The sequence below is a fragment of the Neovison vison genome, chromosome 4, assembly GCF_020171115.1.
Source record: "Neovison vison isolate M4711 chromosome 4, ASM_NN_V1, whole genome shotgun sequence".
NCBI classification, from domain to species: domain Eukaryota; kingdom Metazoa; phylum Chordata; class Mammalia; order Carnivora; family Mustelidae; genus Neogale; species Neogale vison.
In genome coordinates this window covers 101532292-101545533 of record NC_058094.1, presented here as the reverse complement: position 1 = coordinate 101545533, position 13242 = coordinate 101532292, and positions in this window count along the sequence as shown.

Below are 13242 nucleotides of genomic sequence, written 5' to 3'. Positions count from 1 at the left end.
GACCATAAGGAATATTCCCGAGCAGCTGCCGAAACTCTCTTTGTTTCGGGGAAGTTTCCCTGTGTTCTCTGGCCCAACTTGGACTGCTTAACCCCTCCCCCCTTGCTGGTGGGAAAGCATGGCATCTGCTCCTCTGTTGGGGCTTATGAGCTCCAAAACCGGGAATCCTTTCTCTGCCTCCTAGCAGCACTTTGTTTTCCTCTGTTTCCCCCTTATCGTGTTTCTGCACCAACGTGCGTGCAGCCTGCATGACTAGCCTCTAGATCATGCACCATGGCTCCTCTCTCCACTGTCAAGGAGCAAAAAGAGCACCCCCTGGACCTAAAACCCCCACTCCAGATCTTCCCATGCATGTCTCAGGTAAACATTCAAAGTGGAGTGGGCCCAGGTGAAACGTAAATCACTATTGGAACTAAGTTAAGTTTGTTGGTTTAATTAAGATAAGACCTGTCTTTTAAGTTAACAGTAGTAAATGGTGTCAGAATAAGCTTGTGTTATTTATTAAAATTTGTTAGCAAAGAAATGACTAAACTGATGGTTAATTGTCTGTCCCAAAGTTCTAATGGGTAATTGCTGAAGTAGCTTTCAAAGTCTTTGGTAACCTGAAAGTTTTAAAGTTTTGCTTGGATGACAAACGGAATTGAATTGTGGACATCTATATCTTAACCAAACAGGATAAAAGGCTAAGTCGTTAATTACTGGATGCAGGTTTGTGCTTTTGACTTCTTAACTGCAAAGAAACTAAGAGTATTTAAATCTGCTGGTAAACTTGTTTTCCACTTAACTGATTCATAAATTTGCCACCTGAAGAATTCTGTTGTATCAGTTCACAAATGGCTAATAACTAAAGGTGTTTCTAAGAATACAAAGTTCTGCTTAGTGTAACTAAGACTGATGGAAATAAAGGGAAACTCTGTATGTAGGAAAGTAGGAGATATGTAAGAAAGATTTAAGGAATGGGAATACATTTTGTTGAAGGTAAGGGAAGATAAATTTTGTCCTAAATGAGATGGTTGTTTGGAAGGAAATGGCTTGGGACAAAACCTGAATGCAAAGGAAAGTTGTAGAAGGTTTGTGAAGGGAAATCTTCAGAAAAGGAATTTTAGCTATGGTCAAGAATGGACTAAGATTGAAATGGATGGGTTTTAAAGTTACATTGGTACACGACTGAAATTGTCTCTGTTCAAAAGGACAGTGTTTTCTTAGATTAATTGATCTGCTGTTACAAGAATGTAAATGGTTTCCTCTTTGCCTGCCCAGAAAACTCAGTTCCTATGTTTTGTTTTATCAGGTGTTTAACATCCCTAATTATATTTAGGCATGTGCTTCAAAACTTTATAAGATTTTAGCAAATGTTGACAAGATTTAAGTTGTAAATCTCTTTAACTCAGGCTTTTCCTTGGTATGCGAAGTTGCTCATGAAGTACTACTGAACCAATGATAAACCTTGGGTTACATTTGGGAAAATACTATAACTATTCTAGAGATTCTACGCACTTCCTAAAGTTTTAACGTTTGGAGAGATCACCGCTTGATATTGTAATTAGGGAAATGTTATGTCTCACAGAAGTAACCTGATTTCCTTGCAGCTAAATTGTAAACTCCCGTGTCTCTTCAGCTCTAACCATATCCATTCCGAGTTTTTGTCATTTATAATTGTTTTAATTCTCTCGTAAAATGAGTTTTATCTTGAAGGAGATTCATATAAAGGACTTTCAGGACAAATACAGATATTCGATATACCTGAAAATCCTAAAACTGAAATGGGTAAGAATTTCCAAAACTAACTAAAAGTGCATTCACCAGAATTAGTAACATGGAACTAAATGAACTAAAAGATTATAGTGTTGTGTCTCTTAATGTTTTGTCTTACTTTAGACATTGCTGGTTCTCTCTAATGTTTGCTCTTCCAGACTAGGGATACTTCCTCCTAGTTATCTGTAACTTATAGAGATGTAAAAGTGCTCATTTGTAAAAGTGCTCAAAGCATTCAACCTTTTCTCTCTATCTGAACCCTCTGAAACCAAAAGGTCTCAGTTAAGTATTCTTTCTTCCATGGCAATCAGTCATTTGCATAAGTTCAATAAGAATCTCTTCTCCTTGTAACAGGACACTATTGGAAACTGGTTATTTTACCAAGGCTTTGACTGGGATGTCATATTTGAAAAGACTCAGATATGACCAGACAGTTTAAAGGAACTAAGGTTGACTTTATGAAACCTGGAGCCATAAAGCCCCTTGGGACTGTTGGCCTGATACCTTGCTTACAGAGTTCCCAGCAGCCTCACCAGGTGAGTAAAGAATGTCACTCCTTGGTAGGTGCAGTCTCAGAAGAGGAATTCGCCCAAATCGACAGGTATTGCAGGCATGCCTGATGGCAAGTACAGGGCTTGGCTTCTGGCCTGGAGAGGCTACTAAAAGTTCAACCTAGAGATTCCTTATAAAAAGTCCCAGCAAAGCAGATTCTAGAAGATCTATTGATCACACTCACTGTTCTTGCTGAGCTTATGTAAATAATTAGGCCAAGTCTGTTAAAACTGGACTTGTTTCACAAGTGAATTAGGCCTGATTTGGCTATCTCTGTAAATGAGGGTTATTTTAGAGAGAAAAATTATGTTTTAGTAACACACCTTTATGGATGTTAAATTCTAGATTTGATTGTCTTTAAAAGTTTGTTTACCTAAGCTAAACAATTTGAGGTAAACTTCAGAGAAGTTACACAATAGCTTCTTTAGTTGATCTTTTATTATTTTGTGGGGATATTAGCAGAACCCCGTGGCACATGATTAAACAACTGGAAAATGGGATTGATTCCCCTACAATTGTATAACTTAACTAACACCTTGTGTGTGGCTGGAATAATGAAATTGCCTAAAAGCCAGCCTATCGCACTCCATAGGATTAACTATGGACTTATGGAGATAATGGATGACCCCACTTTCATTATGAGTGGATTGGATGATGCATGGGGGCCTCCCCTTATCTCTTGACAAGTTTTCTCACTTGCCAGTGATCCTCTGTAGTCAGGATATTGTTAAGCCTGGACCATTCAAAGGTCTTCTTATTGGTTTCATCCCTTAGTCATATTTATCCTAGAGGCCACCTCTGTTGAGGTACAATTGCAAACAGATGCTGTAGCGAAACCTAGAACAGCCCTTCTCATAAACAGAGCCTTAAAGCTCACTATGGGACAGTCCCTGACTGTAATGACTTCACATCAGGTCCAGATTTGTCTTAGAAGCCAAAGGCCACCAATGTATGGCAGAGGCCGACTTATTAAATACTGGGCTACACTAACAGATATGCCAAAAATAATACTTAAAATTTGTCAGACTTTAAACCTAGTTACCTGTATGCCTGAATCTGACTACTGTACTTCTTTCTCTGAAGAGCAAAAATGTTCAGAGGTTATTGATCTTGCTTACTCTATTTGGCCAGATTTAAGATGCCCCTGTTAAAAATAGGAATGACACTTGGTTTTCTGATAACAGTAGTTTTCATAGAAAGAATAAGAAAAGCTAGGTATACTGCAGTGCTCACTAGCACTTTGCAATTGCCAAAGCCTAAGAATTAACACTTATACTGACTCTAAATATGCCTTCCTGGTACTACATGCCCATGGAGCTATTTGGAAGGAAAGGGGATTGCTGTCAAGCCATAACTCCCCAATCAAATATGGGCCTAAGTTACGGAACCCTCCTTATCGCTATACTAAGGATGGTATATATCAAATCTGGGATGCATATCTGTGGCTTACACCCACGATTGGACGGCTCAGTCAAAAGACAGTTTTATGCTGGGAACAAAGGAATCATACGAGCGGTACTTGGGCAAATAACACACGATATCTGGGGTGGCTATCACTAGAGATGTGTTCCCAAGTAATAATACTCCAGGCTACTGACTTGTTTGCTACTGACTGGGCAAGGCCACCTGGCATTAGGTGGCCAGCTCCAAACGGAACCCACTGGATATGTGGAACCAACCTGTGGCCCTGGCTTCCTCCAGGATGGATAGGTTGCTGTACTTTAGGATTTGCCTGGATTCATGGGCGCGTTACTAAAACCATTACAACTCTAGCTAATCTCCCCAACTTGAAACAAAGATGGACGCGCTCTGTTTTTAAATGGTATGATCACTTAGCATCCATTTTTGTTCCATCTGCAGGACTAGAGGATGTCATGTGGCATGTAGAAGCCCTTAACAAATATACTACAAAGGCACTCAATGATTCACTAAACAGCATCTCCCTAATTAATACTGAAGTTTCACAAATACGCAAGGCAGTCCTACAGAATAGGATGGCCCTAGATGTCCTGACAGCAGCCCAGGGAGGCACATGCGCAATTATCAAGACAGAATGTTGCGTGTACATCCCAGACTATCACAAAATGTCACCGGACTAATAAAAGATATGAATGCCCAGATTAAGGCTCTTCAAGATCTTTCTCTCTCTCAGTGAATGATAAGTTCCTGGTTTGGAGGAGGACTATGGCCAACAATTAAAAATCTCTTTCTTGGGGTTCTCATTCTTATTGCCTTATTAATCCTAATATGTTGCTTTGTTCAATGTTTCTCTACTTGGTGCCGAGACTCCATTGCTGCAATGACTTCACCACGGCAGATGATCCTTACCACGCGCAAAGATACTTCTTCACTGTCAGCACTGGATTCAGCTGCCTCCGCCTTTCGTAACTCCCCTATACATTCCTCCACTGATCAATGTTGACCTGAGTAGGTAGGGACAGCTCTACGCCCCTATTCAGCAGGAAGAAGTTACAGAAGATAAGACCTTCCACCTTCAACCACCTTAAAGATTTAAGGGTCAAAATTGTTCAGGAGGCTGGCTGAGGAGGGAGCAGGGGCTGGCGCCTTGCACCCCCTCTCCACCCACTCCCCTTGGTAATATGTATGACATTTCACAGGCACCCCTAACTGCCCTGAAAGAAGAACAAATGTTTATATTGCAGAGATCACAGTCTTGTAAGGCAGAAGTCTCCCTTTGTTTGCAAATGTCCTTGAGATTTGCAACAAAGAAGTTACCTTACAAAACAGAAGAGACTTAGACCTACTGTTCCTAAAAGAGGGTGGCCTTTGTGCTGCTCTCAGAGAAGAATGCTGTTTTTTTGCCGACCAGACTGGAGTAGTAACAGAAACTCCAGACAAATTGAAGAAAAGGCTAAATAAGCGTAAAAGAGACTTTGAATCCCAACAGTCTTGGTATAAAGGAGTTTGAAATCGTTCACCCTGGTTTACTTCCCTAATAACCTCCTTCGGGCCATGCATCATTAACAGAATAACCCAATTCGTAAAGGATAGATTGTCGCTTGTCCAAACCATGGTATTAACCCAACAATATTATGCAATAGGGCAGCGGGAGATTAGCCCCTAGTAAAGTAAAAGATTTTACTCGGGCCAAAAAGAAAATGGGGGAATGAAAAGGGTTTTCTCCCTCCCTTTCCCCCTCCTTCCCCCTTCTCTTTGCTTAGCCAACACCCCCTTCTCCCACTCCCTTAAACATTCCTCCCATGTTGTAAAAAGTGATAAGATACTACAAGGAATGTTGAAAGGTCAGTCTACATGCAAATAAGGGATTGTAGTCTGACCAATGCCGATGGTCAGTCTACATGCTAATAAGGGATTGTAGTCTGGCCAATGCCGATGGTCAGTCTACATGCTAATGAAGGATTGAAATCTAGCCAATACTGTCTGTTTCCCTTTTGTTAACGACCAATGAAAGTAACTTCCCACTATGTAAATGAAGGATGCTGAGCGAACCAATCAGGGGTATTCCCGCGCGCCAAGTATGCCTTTACATTCAAACCAGCCAATGAAAACTTTGTAACCATGCTTCCGCTTCTGTACGTATGCTTTCGCTTCCCCAAACCCCATAAAAAGGCCCTGAACTAAGGGCTGGTGCGCGAGTCCTCCTAAGACTTGACCGCCCGCAGGTACCTGTGTCTACTCAATAAACCTCGTGCTGTTTGCATCTGACCAGTGGACTCGGCTCGGTTTTTGGGTCCGGGGGTCTCCTCCTGAGAAGGGGTCCATTCCGGGGTGCTTGGAGCCCCGGGGGGATCTTTCACCTCAAAACTGTGCCTTCCCTTTCCAGTGGAATTCTGCCCATTCCATTGGCCACAACCTTGAAAATTAAGAGAAACCTCCAAAGTCAACCAAGCGGTCCCAATAGTGTAGGACTCCCAGGACAAACTGGGGCGATCTGACAACAGCTGAGCAATTACCTCCACTCAGATCCGTAGACAGATGTCCACATGGAAGAAGATTGAACCAGATAGGCCCCTAGGGTCATCCCACTACTGTAAGATACCCTGGACAAACAGGGGCATTCTGACACAAGCTGAGCAACTATATCCATGCAGACATGCAGACAGATGTCTGCAGAGACAGAAGATTGAACTGAACAGGACCCTAGGCTTAATATGAACTCTTGCTTTGGTTTCCAGGTGTCACTCCTCAGAGGCCTGGGTAAGAAGAACAGCATATGGGGCTTTCCTGAGGCACCAAACAGAATCTCTCTCATCTCCACATGGGGTGCTTTCTTGTTGAAGCTGTATCAAACCCTTCAGGTAGGAGAATTCTGTAGGGCCCCTGAAACACCAGGACATTCTAAGGTCTCCATGGACATAAACCCACATTATGACCCATCCTCAGGAGAGTCCATTTCAACTCAGCACCCTGTGTATCTTTACCCAGAGCCAGCAGATCAAAATGTCTTGTCGTAAATAGCCAATGGGAATGCGAGGTATGATGTACAGGCATCCATCCTTCCAACCCTGTTCTCAGGTCCTTCTGTATGGGACGTCTTTTTAGCCATCCAAAAGGACTTGTCTGTCTTGTGGAAGGAAACCTTGTGCTTTGGAGCAACTCACAAACACAGTGTGGGAAATCCGCCTTGGCCTCTTGAAGCCCCCACTTCATGAAGAGGCCATCACGGACACCAACTACAGCACCATCCAACGTCTGATCATCACCCTGAATCCAGATGTAGGATATCCCAATTCAGCCTCTGCAGAGTGGGCCTGCCGTGCCCTTGGCTCCAAACCTCACCATAGCTCGTGTTTTCAGACTTCCGTCCTCACACTCCTGGCCCACAAACTCTCCCTATTGGGAATTATGGGGCCACAATGAGGCACTCTGCTTGCCTCCCAGAAGAAAAATATTGTCTATGGCGTTGTCCAGAAACCCCAAATGAGGATCAAACTGCTTGGCCCTCGGCAACACCCCAGTTGCATAGGCTACCTTAAACACTGATGCTCTATTGTACATAGCCTGAGCCCAGACCTTCCAACAGACACCAAAACAGCTGGTTGCACACCCAGCACATTGAACCCGCCACTGCCTTAGGCCACCATCCCTTCCCAACCTGGGTTTTCAGTCATCAGAACCTAGAACTTATCTCCAATCCCTGCACAGGGGGGAACCTGATACACAAGTCAGAACTCCTCCCTCCCCATGGCAAGAAACCTTGCTGTTGGCAGTGAGTCAAACCTTCAGTGTAGGAGAAAACTGCATGGCCCATGAGGCCACACCCATGTTTGAGGGCCGCCTTGGGCACAAACACACATTGTGACCCTCAGTGTGAGTCCCTTATTCAAGTAACGCCTCTCAGTGACTGGACCAAGAGCCTGCATATGGGGCTTGCCATGCCCATAGGCACCCAGGCCTAACTAGATGGCAGGTATTCCAGGTTTCAGTACCCACTGCTCTGATCTAGAACACCTCTACTGGGGGACACCTGTGGCAGAAAACAGTATTCTTCCCTTCCCACAGAAGGACCCCAAACACTTGGGAGCTTGTCCAATCCCCAGAGAGGAAGACTCTTCCTCGGCACATGAGGCAACCCCTACATTAAACGGCCATTGTGGTGGATACAACACCCAGAGACAAAAGCCTGAGCGACTGCCTCCCACTTGCCCTCCTTTCATATCCAGAGGAGCTCCCCTCATGGACTGGAGATCAGGCCTGCCATAACCTTGGCCCCAAACCTGAGCCAAGTTTGTTTTTTTGGACATCTGTCCCCACAGCCCTGGCAAACACAGCCTCCAGGCTGGGTCCTCTGGAGCCATACCACAGGACTGTGCCTGCTCTCTCATAGGACACTGTGCCCATTCCTTTGGCTACAAACCTACAGAATATGAGAAACCTCAAGGCCACCGAGGACATCCCACTATTGTAAGCCATCCTGGACACACAGGGGCATTCTAACACAAGCTGAGCAGCTACCTCCATGAATGCATGCAGACAGATATCCACAGAGACAGAAGGTTGAACCGGACAGGCCCCTAGGCCCTAATATGAGCTCTTGCTTTGGTTTCCAGGTATCACTGCTCAGAGGCTTTGGTTTGAAGAACAGGATATGGGGCTTTCCTGAGGCACTGAACAGAACACCTCTCATCTCCACATGGGAAGGTTCCTTGTTGGAGCTGTGTCAAACCCCTCATGTTGGAGAATCCTGCAGAGTCTCTAAGCCACCTCCACATTCCAAGGTCTCCAAGGCCACCAACCCACATTATGACTCATCTTCAGGAGAGTCCATTTCAACTCACACCTCTGGGTAGCTCACCCAAGAGCCCGCAGATTGAGCCTGCCTTGTCCTGACTAAACAGTGGGAATGTGAGGTGGCGTTCCCAGGCATCCATGCTTAGACCCCTGCTCTCGAGTCTTTCCATATGGGGCATCCTGGAACCATCCAAGAGGACTCCACTGTCCTGCAGAAGGAAACCTTGAGGTTTGGAGTAGTTCACAAATCCCATCATAGGGAAAACTCCCTGGCCTCATGAAGCCCCTATCCCCTTCAGGAAGAGGCCATCATGGACAAAAACTCTAGCCTGAGGCAACGTCTCATACTTGACATGACCTCAATACAGAAGATCTCAATTCAGCCTCTGCAGAGTGGGCCTGCCACGCCCTCGGTCCAAACCTCACGCTAGCTTGTGTTTTCAGATTTCCTTCCTCACACTCCTGGCAACCAAGCCCTCCAGACTAGGAATTCCAGAACCACAATGCAGCCCAGTGCCTGCCCACCAGAAGAAAAACGATTCCCTATGGGGTTTTCCAGAAACCCCAGAGGAGGATCAACCTGCTCGGGCCTCGACGGCACCCCAGTTGGATAGGCTGCTCTTGGCACTAATGATCTGTCTGACACAGCCTGAAGCCAGATGTCCAGACAGACAAGGAGACAGCTGGCTGCACACCCAGCACTTCGGACACGCCATGGCCTTATGCCATCATCTCTTCTTAACCTGTGTTTCCAGATATCTGAACCTACACATTATATCAATTCCCCACACAGTTGGGTATCTAAAGCACAAATCAGAACTCCTCCTTCCCCGTGGCTGTAAAGCTTGCTGTTGGCATGGAGTCACACCTTCAGGGTAGGAGAAACCTTCATGGCCCCTGATGCCACGCCCAAACTTGAGTGCCGCATTGGGCACAAATTCACATTGTGACCCTCAGCATGAGCCCCATGTCGAAGAAAGGCCTGTCAGGGCCTGGACCAAGAGCCCGCATATGGGGCTTGCCAAGACCCTATGCAGCCAATCCTCACCAGTGTTCGAGTTTTCCAGTCGCCTGTACCTGGGACTCTGCTCTGAAATACCTTTCTTGGAGAGACACCTGTGCCAGACAACAGGACTCCACTCTTCCCATACAATGACCCCAAACACTTGGGAATAGGGCCAAATCCCCAGAGAGGGAGACTCGTCCATAGTCCCTGAGGCCACCCCTACAACCTACGGCTATCCTGGACACAACATCCAGAGACAAAAGCCTGAAGGAAGGCCTCCCACTCGCCCTTCTTTCATAAGCCGAGGAGCTACCTCTCAGTCTGTAGATCTGGCTTGCCATACCCTCGGCGCTATTCGTAAGCTGAGTTTGTGTTTTCAGACTTCTGTGCCCACAGCCTGGACCCACACAACCTCCAGGCTAGGGCCTCTGGAGCACACCAAAAGATTGTGCCTGTCCTCTCCAAGGAAAGTGTGTCCAATCCATTGACCACAACCCTACAGATTAGGGAAAACCTCCAAGGCCCCTGAGGCCATCCCGATAGTATAAGGTGCCCTGAACTAAGAGGGGCACTCTGATACCAGCTGAGCAACTATCTCCACTTAGACACTCAGACAGTGTCCCCAGAGACAGAAGATTGAAATGGACAGGCCCCTAGGCCCTAATCTGAACCTTAGCTTTGGTTTCCATGTGTCCGTCCTCAGAGGACTTGTTTCGTAGACCAGCATATGGGGCTTTTCTGAGGCACCAAACTGAACCTCTCTCGTCTCCACATGGGGATCTTTCTTATTGGAGCTGTATCAAACCTTTAAGGTAGGTGAATTCCACAGGGCCACTGAACAACCAGCACATTCCAAGGTCCCCATGGGCAAAAACCCTCATTATGACACATCCTCAGGCCCCTGGGTAGCTTGCCCCAGAGCCAGCAGATCAAACATATCTTGTCGCAAATGGCCAATGGGAATGCGAGGCATGCTGTACAAGGATCCATCCTTCGAACCCTGCTCTCAAGTCCTTCCATATGGGATGTCCTGGAGCCTTCCAACAGGACTCGACTGTGGTTTGGGGCAACCTCCAAACTCAGCGTGGGAAAACTTCCTTGGCTTCATGAGGCCCCGGCTTCATGAAGGTGCCATCATGGACACAAACTCCAGCCTCAGACAACGTCTGATCCTCACCCTGACTTCAGATGCAGGAGATTTTGATTCAGCCTCTGCAGAGCGGGCCTGCTGTGCCCTTGGCTCCAAACCTCTCCCTAGCTTGTGTTTTCAGACTTCTGTTCTAACACTCCTGGCCCAAAAGCCCTCATGGTTGGGAATTCTGGGACCACAACGAAGCACTCTGCCTGCCCCCCAAATAAAAACATTGTCTATGGCATTGCTCAGAAACCCCAAATGAAAATCAACCTGCTCAGCCCTCGGCAACACCCCACTTGCATAGGTTACCCTAAGCACTAATGCTCTGTCTTACATAGCCTGAGCCCAGACCTTCCGACAGACACTGAGACAGTTGGTTGCACACCCAGCACATCGGACCCGCCATGGTTTAGGCCATTCATCTCTTCCCATTGACCTGTGTGTCTTCCTGGAGGTATGTTCTGATGCTGTGTCAGACTGTGCATTTTTTCTGGAATGGCCTATGGAATTGGGGTGGGCTTAGTGACCTTGCAGGTTTCTCCTAATCTGGTGGGTTTGGGAAACTGAGATGGGCTGAGATTCCTAGTGAGAGCAGGCCCAGTGATGTGGTGTGGTCCTGGAGGCCCCATCCTGGAGAGCATATGGGTCAGGACTTTGGGTCCAAAGTCTTCAGACACAAACTCAGGTAAGAGTTAGGTTCGAGGTGATGGCAGACCCGATCTGCAGACCCTGAGGCATCTCCTCCGGATTTGAAATTCGGATGGCTGGGAGGCAGGAGCACAGGCTTTTCTGTCTGACTTGTTTGTCTATGATGGCCACGAAATGGAGGGGTGGCCGCATGGGTCCATGTGAGATTCTACCTCTCTAGGAATTCTGCTCGCCACCTAAGAGTTTGGTTTCTTTCTGGGGGATGGGGGAGCGCGGTTTTCTGAGTCAGGAATCCCGTCCAAACAGGCATTCCAGAGATGGGTCCTGGGTTCCGGAGCCTGGATCACCCCAACAAGGCTTAGGACTTGGGCCTAGGGGCATGACAGACCCGCTCTATGTTTTCCTGGTACAGCTCCCGAGTGGCCTTGTTGGAAATGGGTTTCAAGCTGAGGGTCACAATGCCTGTTTGTGCCCAGATACCCATGCTGATTGGGCGTGGCCTCATGGGCTATGCACTTGGCTCCCACTCTGAGGGTTGGACAGCCATCTCAACATTCAGTTTTCCTGCCATGGGGAAGGAGGTGTACTTTTTTATGCTTCAGGGTCCCCCATGGGCAAGAATTTGAGCTAAGTTCTGGGACAGGGGGCGCTGGGTGGCTCAGTGGGTTAAGTTCTGGGACAGGTACCTGAATACCCAGGTTGCTTCGAGATGATGTCCTCGGGCCAAGGCAGGACCTACTTGCAGAAAATGGGGCCTGCTGTCTGGGTGGCTGACAGGAGGTCGGGCTCTAGCTGTGTCAGACAGAACATGCGTGCAGAGTTCGGCCTATGATATTGGGGTGCCGTTGAGAGCTGTGCAACTGGATCCTCATGTGGGATTTCTGAGCAGACCCTTTCTGCACTTCTTCTATCTGGTGAGCAGGTAGATGGCTGCATTATGGCTCCAGAATACCCAAGTTGGAGGGCTTGCAGGCAAGGAGAGTGAGGACAGAAATCTAAAAACACAAGCTATGGTTAAGCTCAGTGCCGAGCACATGTCCATTCCAACGTACAGCAGTTGCTTCGAGATCTCCAGCACCTGGGCGAGGGTCAGATGTCTGCTCACACTGGAGTTTGTATCCATGATGGCCATCGAATGGTGGGGAGGCCTCAAGAATTCTTGGATGTTTTTCCAAGCTGGAGCTTGTGAGCTGCTCCAAACATCAAGGTGTCCTACTGCAGGACAGCAGAAGTCTTACAGGGCTCCAGGGTCCCCCATATGGAATATTTGATAGCAGTGCTCTCTGAATGGAGGCCTGGGAAGCTCATCTTGTGTTACCATTGCAGCTGAGGAAAAGGACAGACTTGAACCAATGACACTGATTCCAAGTTCCAAGTGATCTGTGTTGATGGAAGTTCTCAGTCTAACAGTTCCCAATGCTACTTGGTGTCCAGGGAGACCTTAGAATGTGGTGTTGGCTCTCGGGCCATTGAGGATTCCCTATCCTGAGGATTAGACCCAGTACCCAGGGGCCAGGTTTCCTTCTCGGGACAGGAGGTGTTCTCTTGTTTGGCTCACGGACCACAGGTTGGACCATTTGCTTGAATTTCCAGAACAGGCCTCTAGGGAGAGAGGCCTCAAACCTAATTTACGGTTCTGATGAGGTTTTAGGGGCATGGCAGGTTCAATCTTCGGACTCAGTGCCATTGACCTGCGTGTCATCCTGGAGGTAAGTGCTGAGGCTGGGTCAGGCTGTGCATTTTTTCCCGAGGGGCTGATGAAATTGGGGTGCACTCAGGGGCCTTGAAGTTTTCTCCTAATCTGGACGTTTTGGGAAACTGGGACAGGCAGAGCTTCCTCAGGAGAGCAGGCCCAGTGATGTCGTGTGTTTTTCGAGGCCCCATCCTGAGGGACATGTGGGTCAGGACTTTGGGATCAACGTATTCAGACACA